This window comes from Garra rufa, chromosome 7, assembly GCF_049309525.1.
Source record: "Garra rufa chromosome 7, GarRuf1.0, whole genome shotgun sequence".
NCBI lineage: Eukaryota > Metazoa > Chordata > Actinopteri > Cypriniformes > Cyprinidae > Garra > Garra rufa.
In genome coordinates, this window is record NC_133367.1 from 21,172,113 (window position 1) to 21,191,237 (window position 19,125).

The 19,125-nt window shown below is 35.5% G+C and overlaps 2 long non-coding RNA genes across 3 annotated transcripts; one reads left to right on the forward strand and one right to left on the reverse strand.

Annotated features, from left to right (window-relative positions):
- The first annotated feature begins 5,697 nt into the window (after positions 1-5,697).
- On the forward strand, positions 5,698-7,046 carry LOC141337843 (uncharacterized). The gene is made up of 4 exons (XR_012355798.1): positions 5,698-5,803; positions 5,888-5,965; positions 6,471-6,606; positions 6,705-7,046. It is a non-coding gene; the product is annotated as an uncharacterized lncRNA (long non-coding RNA).
- Positions 7,047-8,165: 1,119 nt separating this feature from the next.
- LOC141338344 (uncharacterized) lies at positions 8,166-9,668 on the reverse strand. 2 transcript variants are annotated; one of them, XR_012355832.1, is made up of 4 exons: positions 9,615-9,668; positions 8,894-8,997; positions 8,442-8,551; positions 8,166-8,365 (listed from the first exon to the last, which is right to left on the reverse strand). It is a non-coding gene; the product is annotated as an uncharacterized lncRNA (long non-coding RNA). The 2 variants fall into 2 exon arrangements; XR_012355831.1 differs by lacking the exon at positions 9,615-9,668 and having other exon boundaries at positions 8,894-9,056.
- Positions 9,669-19,125: the final 9,457 nt, after the last annotated feature.

The window sequence follows — 19,125 nt, forward strand, 5'->3', positions numbered from 1 at the left end:
GGCCTATAAGAACGGCGACACACACTGTAGATTATAAAGGATATAGGCGCCGGAAAGCGCAGCAGGAAGGCACGGAAGGCGGCGTGGCCAGCAGCTTCAGTGGCTCGTCCCGCTGAGATGCTTGCAGTCGACGGCGGCTTCTTCTCCGGCTCCAGCGATGCGTGTGCTTCGCTTGAAGGATAAAAAAATCAGATAATAGCTGCCTGCGAGCGGTTCTTATAGGCCTAGACCACGCCCTTTTAGGCGGGAAGCGACGCAAAGGGCGCGAAATGCCCCCATTGGATCTGGCGTCGCGCCAGGCCTCGCTCTATAGGCTGCTGCAGTTGCCGCAGAGCAGCCAATAGGTGCGCAAGCTGTTTCGCCTATGTCTGTATGCTGCTGCAACGCGCTTTACATTATTTCAAAATTAAGGATAATTTTTGGCTTCAATATCTCGCAGAAAAGGATTTTCCCCTAGCGTAAGATACTTACGCAGTACGAGAGACCTCTCGTAAGAGAACATACTATTTCACATGATATGCATTAGTTGTTCACATTTGCCATCTTGTTTCCACTCTGTTGCTACTAGCTACCTCAGACTTGTTCGTAAAAAGTATACATTTATGTCATAATCAAATCTAATATTTTTTATACAAAAGAGACGGTGTTGACATGTTATGGTTGCCACAGTAGCAGTGTCCAAAAATATTAATAAGTTTAAGAGAAAATAGCAAATTTACAGGAGCTTGGCTGATCTTGAAGCATACAGTAGAGCTGAAGATTTGATAATGTGGTCCTCAGGAATGCAGTTGACCTTGTAGTTGCCTGATTTTATTGCTTTTTATAAACATCTGACGGTGGTGACGCATATGTGGGACACATTTTGTGCAACCAAAAAATAATTGTAAATATTATTCAAAACACAGTGTTTGTAATTTTTGATACATATTACAATGTACTCTTTCATATAGTAGAAATATTATTCAATTTAATGATTACTTTTTGCTTTTTTAATCAAGTTGAAATGATTATCTCCTATCTGAGGACAAGTGATTTTGTAGGCAATGGGCCAGATTTGATAATTAAATTAATACAAAATTAAAATAAAACTATAAAAGAACCTTACATATGTGCAACTGACCCTCTGATTATAATCTTGATTCTTTTGATTTATGAAAATGTTCTTCATTTCCAACAGAATGAGCACTTTTCTTGGTGGGACATGTTTTTGCCAAATTTTCAAGAATCAGAGAAAAGATACAATATAAGTGATTCACAGTGTAATGGCTTTGACTCGAGTGTGTTTGGACGCGGTGTTTAGGACAGTCAATTAATGTTTAGTTTTTGTTCATGGACGTGCCTGATGAAAAAACATACAGTTAAATCATTAACTAAACGCCATAATCCATGAAAAGTCTCTAACAGCATCCGCAGAGATTCTTTCACAGCTTAATGCTCATGATGTTAAATAAACAAAAAATTATTGAAAAATTCATTTATTGTGGAGAGTACTAATGAAAACAGTCTGTTGTGTTCTGAATGAATGGGTCAAAGATGGAAAGGGGCTTTTGAGTGTCCAAAAATAAAGTGTAATAGAACTTTAATTGTTGTTTTTTTCCTAGTATATTAGAATGTATCTTATTTTTCTAGCTTTTCTGAGCAAAAAAAAAGGACTCTTAATGAATTACGGAAGACACCCACTAAAATGTCATTCAGCCTAACTATTTGTATACCAATAATTCTTGTTAAGCATGTTTTGAACAAGAATCGTTCACAAATTGTTGCTTGGAGGTAGGGCTGCACGATAAATCGAATGCGATTATGAGGCGCATTTAGTGAATGAAGCCGGTACTTTGATTAGTAGTAAATCTCCATCACGTGCGTTCAGCTGGAGTTTTCACGTTTCTCCGTGCTTTTATTGCTGAGAAATCCATTGTTTTGCCAGACGCGCTTTTTCCAACCACTTGCGCGCTTATGGAGAAGCGCTCTAAACTGCTCAAACAGGTGTGTGTGTGTCTACGGCTGCATTCAGAGCGCCTCAGTAGATCAGGTTACACTCTCCGGCCGCCTGCTGTGCTGAATAGAGCTGTGAACGATGACACCGACGCCTCTCCAGCGCGCAGAAGAAGAAGAGTCATGGAGAGGTTCCGGGTCACACAAGATGCTTCGACGGTGCAGGGGATTGTGGGATATGTAGTTTTTGGACTCTTAGACCGTAGATATAAGGTGCGTTCGACTTCATGCGGCGCCGAAAGAAATCGGCTGCCGCCTTACAAAACAATGCATTCTGGTAAGATAATTTGTCCGACTTTGATCGGCGCTGCAGCCGCCTTTCGATCACGTGTGCCATCAAAGTACCGTGAGAGCAAAACGAGAGCAGTCGCAGAGGTCAGGCGCTGCAGCTGCTTAAAATCGGCTGCGAAAGCTTTGATGACGACACACTTTATTCTCATTGGTCAGATTATGTGATGACAAGCACGACGTGTGCTGCGTGTTTTTTCTTAAATAAGTTCCTGTATGGAATCAATCTTTATATCGAATATCTAATATTCAAACAAAACATTATTGATGAAAATGAAGATTAGGCGATATGGTAAACATATATTCTTATTGTATAAGAGTAAAGTTTGGGGGAAAAAAACTGGTCAACCAGAGGCCGTTTTTTAATGGATGCTGTGAGAGGCTTCACTACACTTGATAAACTGCTTATATTTGTAAAAAATGTCCTATAGCTAACTACAAAACCAAGATGCAAATAATAAACGTCATATTGCATTACATTAAAGTAACTCACATACTTGATATGATCAACAAAAAAAGCAAAACGATTATAGCCTATAGAATAAATGATAGGGTAATTTTTTTTCTTTTATTTATTTATCTTATGTAGTTTCATTTCTTCTTTTTCTTTATTCCTTTTTCTGTGTATGTTTGGAATACAGTTTCATCCTCTATAAGTGTCCGACTTGACTGCCGTCTCTTTACTCCTCCCCCGACTGCAAGCGGCTGCTCTCGCCAGCCGGCGGCAGGCTAGTGTAGTGCATCTCGAACGCACCTATAATCAAAGAGTATAGAAGGCGGAAATCCCCCAAATAGCTGCAGAGCTTAAGGGGTTAAGAACGCGTTGAGTGAGAGCGCGGGTGCAGCAGCCTCCATTTGTTGCCAGATCCACCTATTATGCGTGTTTTTTGACTCGTTTGTCCAATTTAGTGTGACACTTTGGAACGTTTATAAAGTGGAAAGTTGAACGTTAGTTTTATGCCAGTGTCATTATTCTAACGTTATTTTTTTTACTTGTTAAAAAATAAAAATTTCTTCAGCTAAAAAAAAACAAAAAACTTTCCATGTAAAACATTATACTGAATAAAAAATATTTCACAATCATCTACATGTCTGTCTATTTTGAAGTTTAGGCTATATGTAGTGCATTTGTGGGTGTTATAGCACAATTCTTAACACCTTACTTCGGACCTCACTAATTTTCAAACCCTGTTTATGGCCTTGTATGTTATATGTTGTATTCTTCAAATGTTTTTTTTTTTACTATTAGAGGGCAAACTAGTTGATGACAATGTGTCTCTTGATGGCCATGGTGGAAGTGTTTCAGTGTATTTGGAACCATTGCGATAAATATAATATAGCTATTCAAAATACTGTACAGTTTGTACAATTCATTCCTAATGTTGCCAACTAGGAACAGGGAAACCAAATCAAACAATGTAATGTAATGCTGTAAAGTTGGCTATCTGAATTTTATCATAATTTTACCCATTAAAGCGGTTATCTTTACCATCATCGGAACCGGTGCCCCCCCAGAGATATTTGTCAGGAGCCGCCACTGTCTGTGAATGAAACAGCAGGTCCCATTGAACCAACTTCTCAAGATGGATATAAGTATGCAAAGTCAGTGTGTACCAACTCTAGGGCCTCACCAGCTTTTGTGTCAGTTTTCCTATTTCTGTTGTTGATGAACTTTCCCTCAGTACAAACATTACAGTCTAATTTGGCATTACCTGTGATTTTCATACCCTCAACCACTTCAGGTCATTTCAAATATATATTTTAGATATTAATAATTGAGGGGTGCACAAGATTAAAAACATTAAACAAGATTCATTTTCACTCAATCTTAAAATATTTTAACTTGTAAGACAACAAACTCAACATTTACCATGAGATCAGTAAAACGACAACGAACATTAAGATGTGATTGCACTTGACTAACATAAAAGTTGTAAGAACACCCAAGCACACACGCACATATGTATTTATATTATATTTATATAATTATATTTATATAGAGAGGCTTAAGTTACCTTAGTAACAGACCACAATGTCGTTTACATAGCAAACACGGACTTTTACCATGGTGACTTAAGCCTAAAATATGTTAACAAGGCAGGTGAGGATAGCTGACCACATTAATCCTCAAATATTAGCGGATTTTATCTTTTAAAAACAACACTTATACAACTAGATATGTATATTATGTATACGTGTATACATTATTTTATAAATAATGTCAATAAATTATTTTATTGTCACTAAATACCAAAAAATCGCAGTTCTGTCTCTCTAACTCAATGTATTCCGCTATGAACTTCCTTGAACTATTTGAGGCTTCGTGAATCACGTGACGATCGAGCGTTTTGTCTTGATTGACAGGAGTTCCGTCCAATCAGCAGCGACTACGCCGGTCACACAAAATACCTACCTTTTCCGTTTTGACGGATTTGACGTTGTGTTTTCTGATTTATTGTTGTGTTTTCTGACTTGTCGTTTTGTTTTTTTGTTTGTTATTGTGATTTCCGACTTGCTATTTTGTTTCCGGAGTTGTTATTGTGTTTTATGGTTTTTTTTTAGAGTTGATATTGCGTTTTCTAATTTGTAATTTTGATTCTGGATTTGTTATTTGGTTTTCAGATTTGTTTTTTGTGTTGCGATTTGTTGTTGTGTTTTGCACTTCTCGGCCACCGTACGGAATAGAGGAGGTAACCAATGGCGTTTGCGATTACAATTAAAGCAGCAAGTCCCGCCCCACGACTGACAAAAATAAAAGTGTTCGCGCGAGTATCTGGGTTACTGCGCGCGTCTGCATCAGTGCTGCGCTCGCTGATTAATGGCATTGATTTGCATTTGCCTTCATACTGAAGAGCCCAAAACCCGTACGATCCAGAGCCACACCGTTGAAATCCGTTTAGTGAAGCCTATGACTATCGAATTGGCATTACACGCTTGTGAGGAAGAGGCTGGGCCATCTGGTGAAGACCAGAGATTTGCTGCAGCTTCTGAAGAAAAGGATGAATAATAATAACCTGGAGTAACCCTAGATGCCCACTCTTCGTCTTTGTTTATATATATATATGCTTACCTAGCCATTTTTATATTTTTCCTTATAACCACAGCAATGTAAGTAAAGTGTCCATTAAGTAAGTGTACATGATAGTAAATCCCAAATTGGTTCAAAGGACCTTTGGATGAAAAATAAATTATTTGTTCATATTAATAAGCATCGTGATGTTGATGTTCTTATGATGTTATTATTTTGTTATTCTTATGTTATTTTGTTGATCTCTATTCTGCAGCAAATCCTAAAAAGGCATCTTTTGGAGGACCTTCATATTAAACATTTTTATAGAAAAAGTAACACTTTTTAAAGTAAATTGCTACTCTTTTCTAACAACAGAAAAAAGGCACAGGAATTGTAGCACAAAAGAAAATTACTGTACAATTAGGAAAAAAAAGTTTTTGTCTTTTGTTTTTCTGTCTTGTGAATAGATACAACATCATAATATTTGGTGGTGTGGATGGTTATTCCAGGAAGGTATGTTTTCACTTATTGTTTCTGAAAAAACACAGGTCACACCTTGTTTTTTTATTATTTCATTTATTTTATTTTTTTATTTAGTGTTTACTAGTCATCTGGTATCAAGAGCAGACCAGACCGTGGAAGTTTCATAGCCGGTAAAAGTGTCCATAATCAAAGGTAAAGGACAATTTTCTGCAATTTCTAAAATATCAAAGAATTATTTAAAACTTGTATTTTCAGCAACCTATACTGCCTGTCGAAATATTTTTGCAGTGATTTAGTATGTTTATGGCTTTTTCTTAAACAACCATTCTGAAATATGTTATATGTATCCCATGGTCAGATTCTTGGATGGAAATGTAACAAATTATGATTTTTTTTTTTTTTTTGACCAGTACATCTGTAGGTAGCTTTTCAGTGTCGCTGAAGTAACAGAATATTTTACATTCAACAATAATAATTAATCTCAGCTGTATTATATGCACTGTTTTATTTATTTTAACACTTTAAAAAGAAACAAAAAAAAAAGTTTTTGTAATAGGATTGAGCGTCTCTGGCGTGATGTCAGAATCATGGTGACCAACAAGTACTCGGACATGCTGCACTCGCTGGAGGCAGAAGGATTGCTTGACTTGTCGGTGGTTGAGGAACTTTTCTGTGTGCACTACACTTTCCTCCCAAGACTTCAGGCAGATTTGGACACATTCACAGAAGCCTGGAACCATCATCCACTCTCCTCAGAGGGCAATCGAAGTCCAGAGCAGCTGTGGCAGATGGGACTGATACACACAAATACTGGCCAGTTAGAGAGTTACGAGGTATTGTAACACTGCTTTACTTCCTGTCAGCACACTGCTATTTATGGTAAGGTATTACTCTAGATACTTAACCATGTATTTAACTGCTATACCTTCAGGACATTGAAGAGCCAGACCTGGATTGGGACACAGCAGCTTCTTGGGAGTTGTTGTTCCAGAATTTGAATGCCCTCCGAGTCCAGATAGATTGAGGGCCCTCGAACACCTGCTGAATTCAACTGGTGCTAATGTCCCTGTCAAAGAACTGTATTTGCTTTGTCGGGAGTTTGTTTCAACAAATCTATCATATTAATTGAACAGAAACAAAACACCAAGCAAGCTTAAAGACACAGATTTTATTGTGCACTGGAATTTGTTGAATACAAATATACTTTGTGAGCACATGTACTTTCTGAATTGAAAACAATTTGTAACAATCTGTCAACAAAGAATTAAGAACAATAAAGAATCGAACTACAGAATACATATTAAAACTGTTAACTTCCTGTTTTTTTTTTTTTTTTTTTCAAACTAATAACAGTATTTCAGACTAAACAGTATATGAAGTAAACACTACACTAAGAATTTATTTCATGATCGACCAAATTCTTTACTTTTACTCACAGCCTGTCGCATAATGCACAGAAACTCTTTGTAATTCCCCAAGTGCTGGGTGGGCAAGGTGATGGTACAGGAGCATGCGTTTACGAGAGGATAGCACAAACGCTGTTGACCGTACTGAAGCTGACAGTCGTGATTGAATGCTACGTGTATTTTGAATTTTTCTCTCTGCGTGGATGAAATGGGAACGTGGTCTTGACCAGTCAGCCACTGCATGAAGCTGCTGACAGTGATTTTTTCTTCTTGTTCATCTCCGCTGGTGTAGTGCCCCATTTTATCCCCTTGTTCATTGTCGTCCTCACCTCTGTTCTCTGTGCTGTTGCTTCCTTCTGCAAGAAACAAAATTAAAAGCAAATCTACAATGTTAAGTATTATAAATGAATAATGTAAACACTAGGGCTGGGTTGACCAATTTCATGATCCGATTCTCAATCACAAGCTTGCAATTCGATTACAGATTAAAATCAAGGTTTTGGATATATATCAGGTACAGTACATGCCAAATTTTCAAGAAAAAAAAAACTTGACTATGCTGAAAAATATACACGAGAGTCAGTTGGTACTACATTATAATATAGAGGGTAAAAATTGACTGATTTGTGCGATACAACTGCTTAAATTACACTTAAGTCTTTATTATAAGTTACAATTACATAGTAATTCAGTTTTTTGTAAATATAAATATGAACATAAATAGTGGCTGTCATAAAAACTTAACAGATTTGTTCAAAAATACAACATTAAAGAACACCCAGGACCTGGGTTGAAAAACACTGTATTAAAAATACCAAAGCACAAAGCTTACTGCGCTTTATTGGATGGGATGTGCACTACAATGTTCCATCCATTAAATAAAAACAGGCTAGGCTTATCGAATCTTGGGATTTAGGAATACCAATATTTTTCACCCAGCCCTAGTAAACACACTTTTATGTGTATCTTTAGTTACATCCATAATACCCAACACTGTATTGGCTGAGTGCACCCCATTAAAACTGATGTAATTACAACAATTCGGAGTAACAATGTTACCTTCATCTTCAAGGCTCTGAATGAAGTCTTGTAAATAGTTCACAATTCGCAACTCCCTCTGTCTTTTGACTGAGCCCACCTCACTTAAAATGGGTGTAAGGGCCGTTGTGAGGAAATCTGCATCAGGCTGCTAATCAAAAAGAACAACTTTTTATTATGCACCACTCAAAATCATATGTAAAAATGCAAGTAACAATACTTACTTTTTCAAAAGTAAAAGCTGATCATTTCATGAAGGCCATAGAGTTCCAATCCTTTGCACATCTGCTGCAGCACTGGAAGGATTCGGACAGTTGAATGCAGGACAACAGCACTACATAAAGTAAATAGTGTTTACAATAGAAAATACCTTGTTAATAAGAGGAATAGAAGTTATTATATAGTTATGAAATTACAATATAGTTAGGGTTAGGAAGATGTTAAGAAGAGTTTGGGTTTAATTTACATTGACTATAGAAATTGTGACCTTTCAGGTCTGGGGGAAGGGTGCACTTCTGAAATTCAGTGATATTGTTATGCTTTCCAGAACAATCGGAAAAGCAAGGGAAATGGGTCTGCTTAAAGTGTTCAAAAAATCTAAACCCTAATGAGTAGATTTGAGAGGAAAAGGAAGTAGAGAGCCAGATTTAAAAAGAACTACAAATGTCACACATACCTGACAAGGTCCTCCTTTCTGTCAGATGTTAGTGGTCCAGTGTACCCACAAGCTACCACTCTTTCAGAGATGTCCAGCAATGCTGTAGTGTCTGCTGTCTCAATCTAAAAACAAAAGTGAAGACAGTACTTGAGTAATTTTGTTTGTTTGAATATTACCAAAATATACACGATTATACGGTATACAATTCCTGAAGTGTGGGAAAATAAATAAATAAGTATATATACAGGTCCTTCTCAAAAAATTAGCATATTGTGAAAAAGTTCATTAGACTTTCATATATTTTAGATTCATTACAACACAACTGAAGTAGTTCAAGCCTTTTATTGTTTTAAAATGGATGATTTTGGGATACAGCTCATGAAAACCCAAATTCCTATCTCAAACAATTAGCATATTTCTTCTGGGTACATGGCTGAACACACAGGACAAGATACCTTACAGATGCAGAAAAATATGTTTTAAAAAAAATCCTTAAAGCAAGAAACAAGATCCCAAGCAAACTTAAAATCATTACTATTATTAAAAAAAAGTACTGAAATTTCAATGAACTACCATTAATAACCATTCGTGAAATAACATTAAAATTAAATGTAATAATTTTTCCTTCTACAGTGATTTTCAAATACACTGGAAATAATCCAACAACTCAAACCCCCTCCCGCTTTTTGTTGGGGGACTCCAAGAATGTGGTAAATAGTCCTGCATGCATTCATCTTACCTTGACATCCATCACTGCCAAAGATGAATCCATAGAATCCAACTCATCCCCCAACTGTGGATGTGAACAAAAAAAGATGGGATTTAAAGTGAGAACAAATCACTTTGTAGTTCCTGCAAGTTATGATATTAAGTTGCCACTGAAATGATCTGTTTTTCTGGAAGCTGACGGCACTTCTGTAGGATTTACTGTAGGATCTCTAGGGTCCTTTTATGCAAGTTTTGGACATAAAGACATGAACTGTGGTTATTAGAATAAGTAACCCAAAATTATTTTGTTACTAATTTATAAAATGAATAGTCTTATAGTAACAGATTTTGACTTGTATTTGGTGTGTTAATCATACAAAAGTTACTGAAGAAAAATTATGCATAGTTAAAGTAAACCGGACTAAGCACGGCACTGAACAACCTACATTGACATAATCCAGTTCTGTGAAAAAATGGGTGGCTCTTCCGTATGAGATGACAAAAAATCTCCAGACTCCTGTAACAAATTTAATGCTGATTATGTACATATTAGAAAAAGTGAACAATTTTACTGATTGCTAAATATTTTATTTACTAAATGAAAACATTAAACTAAATAAATAAATAAAGAGTTTACCGATTCACAATCACTGGTGTTAATCCATATGTCTGTCTTACAATTCTGGACATGCATAGCCAGCAATTGTACAGGCATGTCTGTATGACATTTTGCACATCGAGCTTTCTGCATTTTTTCAAATTCTTTCGACGAGTACGGTAAAGGGGAGATGTCCACACTGTTCTGTATTGGCATAATATATAGACAGCCCTTTGTTCCTACTGTTTTAATGAGGTAGGACCCTGTGTAGCCTTCTGCCTCTGGCGCAACGACATTCAACTTTCGTTGACCTGATCCACCTGAGTATAAAAGATCAAAAGCCATATCAGCTTATTTATTTAATTTTAGCCAAAGAAATAACATTTCACTCCAACACTGAACAGTCAAGATAACCAAAGACAGACTCAAAAATACTGAAACAGGGATCCTATTTAAAGTAACAATACAGTCTAATGATGTGTAAAGTAGATGTCAACCAAGCTTCAAAAATGAACGAAACTAACTTACCAACAGCTTTATAGAGCATCCAGGCTCCTTCCAATCATTCCATTTTTGAATAGGTCTCCACCAATAGCTTAGATATCTGGTGGAATTAAATACACACTTCAAGCACTTCATCAAACAAGACTGGCTACATAAAAATAAATCAAGTCTTATCAAAATGATTAGAACACTAGTATTTTCCCTAGCTAAAAAAAAGGTTTTAAGTCTTTTGTGTGAGCAGGGTTTCTGCAGATATGAACAAGTGAAATTTAAGACTTTTTAAGACCTTTTTAATACCACCTTATATGAAATTTAAGACCGAAACCTGTAATGGAAATAGATATTATATTACATGCATACATGTAATATTTAATGTGTTTAATGTAAAAAGTAAAAACAATTTCATGGCTGTCATAAATTACATTTATTACTTCGATATACAGTGAACTTTTCATATCAGCAGATACTATTCCACACAAAATATCCCCATAAAAGTACCACTAGAAATATCTGACGTAAAAAAAAAAATTCTGAAGCAATATTTTCATCAGTGCTCTATTAGCTTTTACATCTTAAATCTGCATATTTGATTTACCTTTATAAAGGCCTTTTTTTTACTTTTGAAATGTATGCATTACCTTTGAAATTTATTTTATGAATTTATCAATAAATTCTAAATGGCTGTTAGCAGTGAGATTACATAATTTACACTGCAAAATTAAAAGTGATATTAATGTTTTAAATACATTTATTGATTTATAAATATATACATTAGAAATGTTGGGTGTGGAGGCATACTTTTAAACACACTAAATTACCAGCAGGTGGCGGTAAGTCACTTCATGAGCGAGTTATTTCAACTGATTCGATCAAAACGCTGAACTATAGCAAAACGTTGCTAGGAGAATGCTTCTGCTAATGTTGCATATTGTCTAATAGTAAGTAACTACTTGACTAACTAATTTTTTATTGAGCTAAAATTAATGTAACATTTGTAATTGTGAGAATTTTCAGCAAAAAGCTCACTTGGTATATTACTGAACTATATCATGTTATGAATAAACTATACATTTGACATTTTTACCTCAGTGTGTTTCTTTAGAGTGCTGTTACATTCGTTTTAAAGTATGTCACAAATAGACCAGAAATACAATATCCATTATCAATTTCTGTTTACGTTGAATGTATTAAAATAGGAATCTTTCTTGCCTTTCGATGCTTCGCTAGTTGTTTTTGTCACTTCAGTTTTAATCAGGCGTTTGTTCGGTCGGGCAAGTAAAAAAAAAAAAACATTTTAAAAGTATTTCGAAGGCTGGCGGTCAGCTAGCTCGACCTATATTTAGGGGCTAAGCACCGAAGGTGCGAAGGCACCTATTGTATCCGTTAGAATTCTTATTATTATTATTATTCCGCCGCAAGTCTATGGCAGCCCATAGAACCGCTTGCGGGAAAGTTGTATAATTTGGCACACTGAGGGAGGGCAGACTCAACATTAACTATGACAAGTTTGGAGTCTCTAACTCAAACTCTCTAGCGCCACCACTTGTCCAAACTTTCACTTTCTTTTTGCTAATAACTTTTGAACCGTAAGCCATAAAATCAAAATTCCAATTTTCCCTGAATCCTTGGGTCATGCCGAGTCGAATGAACACCAAATTCCAAAAATCCTAAGGTTTAGTTTTTTTTTCTATAATTTTGTGATTATAAAACCTACTTTTTCGAACTCGTCCTAGACGGTTTGTCTGATTTTCACCAAAATTGGCTCAGATCATCTTCAGACCATGCAGGCAAAAAGCTATGGAATTCAAGTTGATTGGACAAACCGTTCTCGAATAACGCGTTAATTCTATGAAAAACTTCCATTTTTGAACGCGAGGCCATATCTCCGCAACGCTTTGGAATATTGAGACCAAACTTGGTGTGTATTGTAACAAGCATGACCTGAGGCTACCTGCAGTGTTTCGTCACAGTGCCACCTAGTGGTCAGGAGTTATGAAAAATGGCTATTTTTGCTTATAACTTCTCAGTGGTTTGACCAAAAATCTCAAAACTGGTCTTGTTAGATTCGGAGGAGCATGCCGAGTCGACCCATATCCAATTTTCCCATGTCAGCCATTTTGAATTTCGCTTTAAAATGCTGTATCTTGAGAACGGATTAACGTATCGTTTCGACAATAATTACAAAAATGTTCGGCACCATGCCCTGAATGTACATACGAAATTTGGGATCAGCGCCACCTTGTGGTCAAAAGTTATAACGAAATTTCGAAAAATGCTAATAACTTCTGAAAAAAAAAAGGCTTATTGTAATAAAAGTGATCACAAAATATTCCTTGGGTCAGGCCGAGAACATTGACACCGATTATGCCAAAATTGGTCTAACTTCCTGTTCGCCATTTTAATGAATGTGGAAAACATACTTTTTCGAACTCCTCCTAGACCGTTAGTCGGATTTTCTCCAAATTTGACTTGGATCATCTTCAGACCATGCTGACGAAAAGTTATGGATTTCGTGTCGATATTCGAAACCGTTTTCTTTTAACGCATCAACGAATTTGCAGGTAAGATGCCAAAGCGCATCGGAAGCTGTATCTCTGCAAAGCTTTGAGATATTTGCACCAAATTTGGTATGTGGCATTACCACCTCACACTGATTACACCACATCAATTTGGTAACAGCGCCACCTATTGGTCAAGAGTAATGAAGCATTCATTAACCATTAGTTTTAAAATATACAAAAATGTTAATAACTGTAGATAGAATTAGCCTATTGTAATGAAACTGGTCTCAAAATATTCCTTGGGTCATGCCGACAACACGTATACCAATTATGCCACAGTTGGCCAAACTCCCTGTCCGCCATTTTGATCGATGTTGAAAACCTACTTTTTAGAACTAGTCCTAGACCGTTCGTCCGATTCTCACCAAAATTGAGTCAGATCATCTTCAGACTGTGCTGACAAAAAGTTATGGATTTCATGTTGATAGATGAAACCGTTTTCGTACAGCGTCTCTATAAATTTTAAGCTTGATGTGAAAATGACTCTGAGGCTTTATCTTTGGAAAACTTTGACATAAAGACACCAAACTTTGTGTGTACGTTTGTCACCTCACACTAAACACACCACATGGATTTGATAACAGCGCCACCTGTTTGTCAAACGTAATAAGCATTAAATCATATCAGTAGGCGTTCTACATAATTTTTCTGTAATTTTCGCTAAAATCCTCTTAAAATTGCTTCCTTTTCCTTATTGTTGCAGTTGGTCTGCTGTTCCTGCCATCCTTAGCTCCTCATTTTCCCCTTTGAGTGCTTGGCCCCGTAATTGCTGCTTGCAGCTATATTTCTTATTATTATTGATAACATTATATACAGAAAAAGGTCGTTTGACCTGTATTCTGCTACTGCGATTCTGAAGACGCAGTAACTTTCACAGAGGGAGAAAAAAAATCTAGTTGTTAGCAACTGGCCTTAGCCAAGCCCTATATTCAGTTTTTTCAAGCTAAGTATCGCTAAACTTGCACTTCCCCCATAGCTAAAAAGTTAAATCCATTTTACTTCTGCGGTACAATCCGAGAGAGACTCGCGCCAATAACAGACAGCTGATTGGCTATTGCATGCTGGTCTCATTTGTAGTTTAAATACAGCAAATTATATTTGGATTAGTGAAATAAAGAACTACAACACCACGGAAACCACAAAAAGAGAATTTAAATGAGCATTAGAGGTAGCGTTACATGGACATCGGAAAAATAAGACCTGTGTAAAATAATTTAAGACCTAGAACAGCGAATTTAAGACTTTTTAAGGCCTAAAATTTAGATTTTTAAATTTTAGACTTTTTAAGACTTTTTAAGACCCCGCGGAAACCCTGGTGAGGAGGAAATATCAGTTTACATTTCCAAACACTCATTTGGCCATTAATTGTAATAATCCAGTGAGATTTAAGTCTGACAACAGCCAGTGCTCCACACAGAGATCTGATCATCATCATCATGGAATGACATGAAGAAAGAAAACAAACTGAGACGAAGAAGAATCGGAACCTAAATTCAGAAGAACTGTGGAGAACAACATTTCCAAGACACTTCAAGAAAGCTACCTGCCAAGCTACTGAAAAACTCTGCTTAAATGCACCGAGGACAAACGCTGTTTTAAACACAAAGGATGCTCACACCAAGTGTTGATTTCATTTAGGTCATGGAAGTTAATTGATAAAGAAAATCTACTCATTACATTATTTTTGACAGCATCCTCACTTTACAGCATTTTTACACAAGTTTACACAAAAACATTTAGCAGTACTGTAGCTTTGCAGACTGGATGATCAGACAGACCAGATCGAAACTCTGTGTGGAGCACTGGTGTATCTCTGTCTTTATACAATATGGAAAACTTGAAATGCCAAACCTCAGAGTGGTCAGCTTCCTCAGGGATGAGAACAGTCCTCCGTCCTAATCCAGCCTGTAGTAGGATCATCTCTTCAGAGGCTTTTGGAGTCCTTTCAACCCTTTTATTTAGCAGGAAAAACTGGATTGGTGTTGACCTGGCAGGCCTTTTTTTTTTTTTTGGAAGTTGGGATAAAGCCTTTTCTTGCCTTAAACAGACCAGGGAATGCTCTGAGAGAAAAGTCTGATGTCAATAATACTTAAGTCTTGAAGCATAATCAAAATGGGCTGACCTAAACTGCCCATTACAAGACAATAACTTCTAAATGTTCATGAATTTATTCTTTAGACTTATGCCTAAGGTATGCTACTTGACTATGCTGCTACAGTGCTACTATGCTGATTTTTGTCTACCAGTATTATGGTGACACGTACTTCAAATGTCAGTTTGCACAAGTATTTTACTTTCTTATAATGTAAACTATAACATCGGCTTGTTTAAGAGATGCAAACCTTGCCATACTCTGGTCCACTGAATTTCTTGACGCAGCAACACTAAGGGTCTCCTGTGGTCTCACTGCAGACTGCACCCTGTTGCCAGGGGTATCCCGACCCTGTAGTGATAAAAATGTTATTTTAGCAAAGAGTTTCATTATAGTTTATTAGCTTAAGTCCCAGACTAAAATGCACATTTGAGCTGTCTCAACTGAATATTGCACTGACATGTCTTAAAATGTCAGTGTTGTCTCAAGATGCACACCCACAATGCATTCTTCTAAGGAAATTTATAAAAGATGCTTAAAATTCTTAATTTAACTAAGGCTTTTGAACTTTTATAAAGTTTCTAAACTTGTAAGATACTAAACACAACATGTTAAGAATAAAAATTAAAATTTGTCATCACTGCATACCTCTCTTCGAGTATCCATCTTGCTGAAGCTAGCTTCAAGGCTTGATTGCAAGAAGATCGAGCGCGAGGGTGTGGGAAAGATGGCGCGAAGGTTTGAAATGAGCTCGCGGGTTCCCGTTTCCTGCGTGTAAATCTATTTTACTCTCGCGTATCTGGTTTACTGCGCTCGCTGATCAGTGGCATTGATTTGCCTTCATACTTCTGGTAAGCCGACTTCTACGAGGCCACTTCTTAGGCCAATCGTCCAAATACAAGACCCGATATTTAAGTGGAGGCACATCGGGGGGTACCCACCACTCGCACCCTTCCCTTTGGAATAAAGGTTTTAAAAGTTTTTCCATTTAAATGGGCTCTTTCTTCCAAAAAAATCGGATTCGGGTATCATGTCTATCGCCCCATCCCTCAGTTCATCTCCCAACGAAGAATTTCCTCGCGTCTTTTAAAGAGAAGGGTCTGGATGCGAGTGGAGCTCCACTCAATAACGGAAATACGTTACCTCCACTTCCGACGTATGTTACGCCATATTGGTCCGGGCATGACGCGGTCGCCTTGATGGCAAAATTTTAAGACATTGCATATTTAAAACTTATTGTTTAATCTTTCGTTTTGTATTATTTATAGTTACATATACATGTTCGTAATATTTACATTTTCTGTACATTTTACCATTAAAACGTTTACCGTGGCAAATTATATGTGTATATGATGCGTAAAATGATTGATTCGAAGTCAGACGGGTGGGGTTAAAAATTATTATACAATTTATTCAATATTCTTCTGATAAAATTCATATATTTCAGAAGGGCAATGTAGAACACAATCCAAACAATAGTCATAAATGAAAGATTAACACAATTAAGAGTCCATAAATCCATTAATCAGGAATAAACATTAGTTCTGTTCAATAATAGTATACTTCTTTAAGAAGATATACAAATGCAGAAATTATAAGAAATATTGCAATAATAATAATATTTACTCAAAAGTTGAGAATTCCATAAAAGCCAAATTGCAATTAATAAAGTCAAATTTAGTTAAATAGTCTATTAATATTATCAAATCTGAGAAAAAATAAGTCTAATAGAAAATTAGACCGTTTCAGGTGCACCCAGAAGAAAGTTGAGATCGGAGTAAAGGAGGTTGAGAAGTCTGAAGTCTCCGATCTGTCCAGAATAAAATTGCAAGACTTTTTATACCCTAAAACCAGACAACTCAGGAAGTCTGAAGGTCAAAGTCAGTTGAAAATACATCAATACATCATCTCGTGAATAAACTCGTGATTAGTAATTATAAACTTGGTTGAATGGACGTGCAGTTTCATTTCTCCTTCTTAGTTTAATTTATATCTTGAGACATTGAGACGTGTTAATGTTAATCTAATTGTCCATCTAGACTGTCTTCATTAAGTACCAAGAATAACCGTTTTGCAGAACTGTGCTTCGGACATCACACACATACATAGATGATGAAAAATACAGATGAAACATATACTTCGAAGCTTTCCACTATATTGAGTAGCTTAATCAATAAGACATAACCAAACTTCTAATATTTCAAGATGATTATTAATATGTGTTAATATTTCTATATTTTGATTAAGAACGCAATACTCATGTCTCAGCTCGTGATCTAAAGTGTTATTAATTTGCATATTTGTCCACCAACCCAAACTGTAAAAAGGCACATTTACTAAGAAGTACTTCTTGTTCTAAGAACATCAGTCTGTCTGTCGGAGTTAATGATAGATATGATAAAATGTACGAGAATAACATAGCAACGGCATACAGTCTCATGTCATGTCTCAAAAGGTCATTGAATACATATTCTCAAAAATATTAATAATGATATAAATATAACAATTCATAAGACATATTCATAAAACACTTAATAATGCATAATCCTACATATGAATATGCAAATTCTTGTTAATTTCATAAAGTCGACACATCAGTATATAAATATATTTTAGAAAGTAGATCTTTTTTTATTGCACAATTAAATATTACAATAATGATGAATCACAATAAACCAATGGCTAAATGAACAATAAAAATTTGGCAAATCTTTCTAAGATAATTATTATTACATTTTTTTATTTTATATTTATACCTTTCAATGTAAGACAGAGATCAACATTTGGATCTTTATCTATATAATTTACTAATCATTTTCTAAGTTCTGAGGGAATGGCATTAATTACCATTACATACTCCTTTACAGGTATATGATTTTTTTTTAAGAACTCTGCAAACGTAAGCACGTGACCATTAGAATTCAACAGTTGTGAAACCAACCAAACATTTTTTTCTAAACCAATTAACTAAAAAAAAAGAGATTTATTTTGGTGTGTAATGTATTCATTATTCCAAATTAAGCACTTGTGAGGGGGAAAAAAAATATGTTTGTATATCATTATCCATGATAATAATGCCTGTCTGTGAAAATTGGAAAGTTTTATGGGAAGCTTGCTAATATTAAAGTTACAATTAAGGAGAAATTCAATTCCACCTACTTTTTCAAACATAATATTAGGGATATAATACCATAATTTATCTTTTTTTAAATGAACATAATTTTGTATCCATTTAATTTTAGAAATAGTGTTAGATATTTCAAAATCAAGTACATTTAGCCCACCTTGATTAAGTGGATTAAAAAGTATTTTTTAATTCAAATAATGATGTGTATTTTTCCAAATAAAATTATATATACATTTATTTATATCATTAATAATAACCATTGCGGTGTAACAAACAAAGGACAGCATCACATACAGTTATGAGCTTCACAGAACAACAATATATTACACATATTGAAGAGAAAAAAACACCTCAAAGATGTACAACTAACTCAAGAATTTTAAAAGTTTTAATAGCTTTCGAGTTCAATGGTTTGGACACATTCTTAAAAGAGGCAAAAAAGACTTTAAATCAGTAAAAACAGTAAATAAAACAGTAGATCTATAATATCACTGGACATTAAATGAGAAGTTATTTTATTAAACATCTTAATTACAATTTGTATTTTAAACAAAATAACAGCATGTACATATCACAGTAAAATAATGTTCTCCATCCATTGAAATTTTACAAGTAGTTTGGTTATGATATGATAACCTCGTTGTAACTCGCTATTGTAGC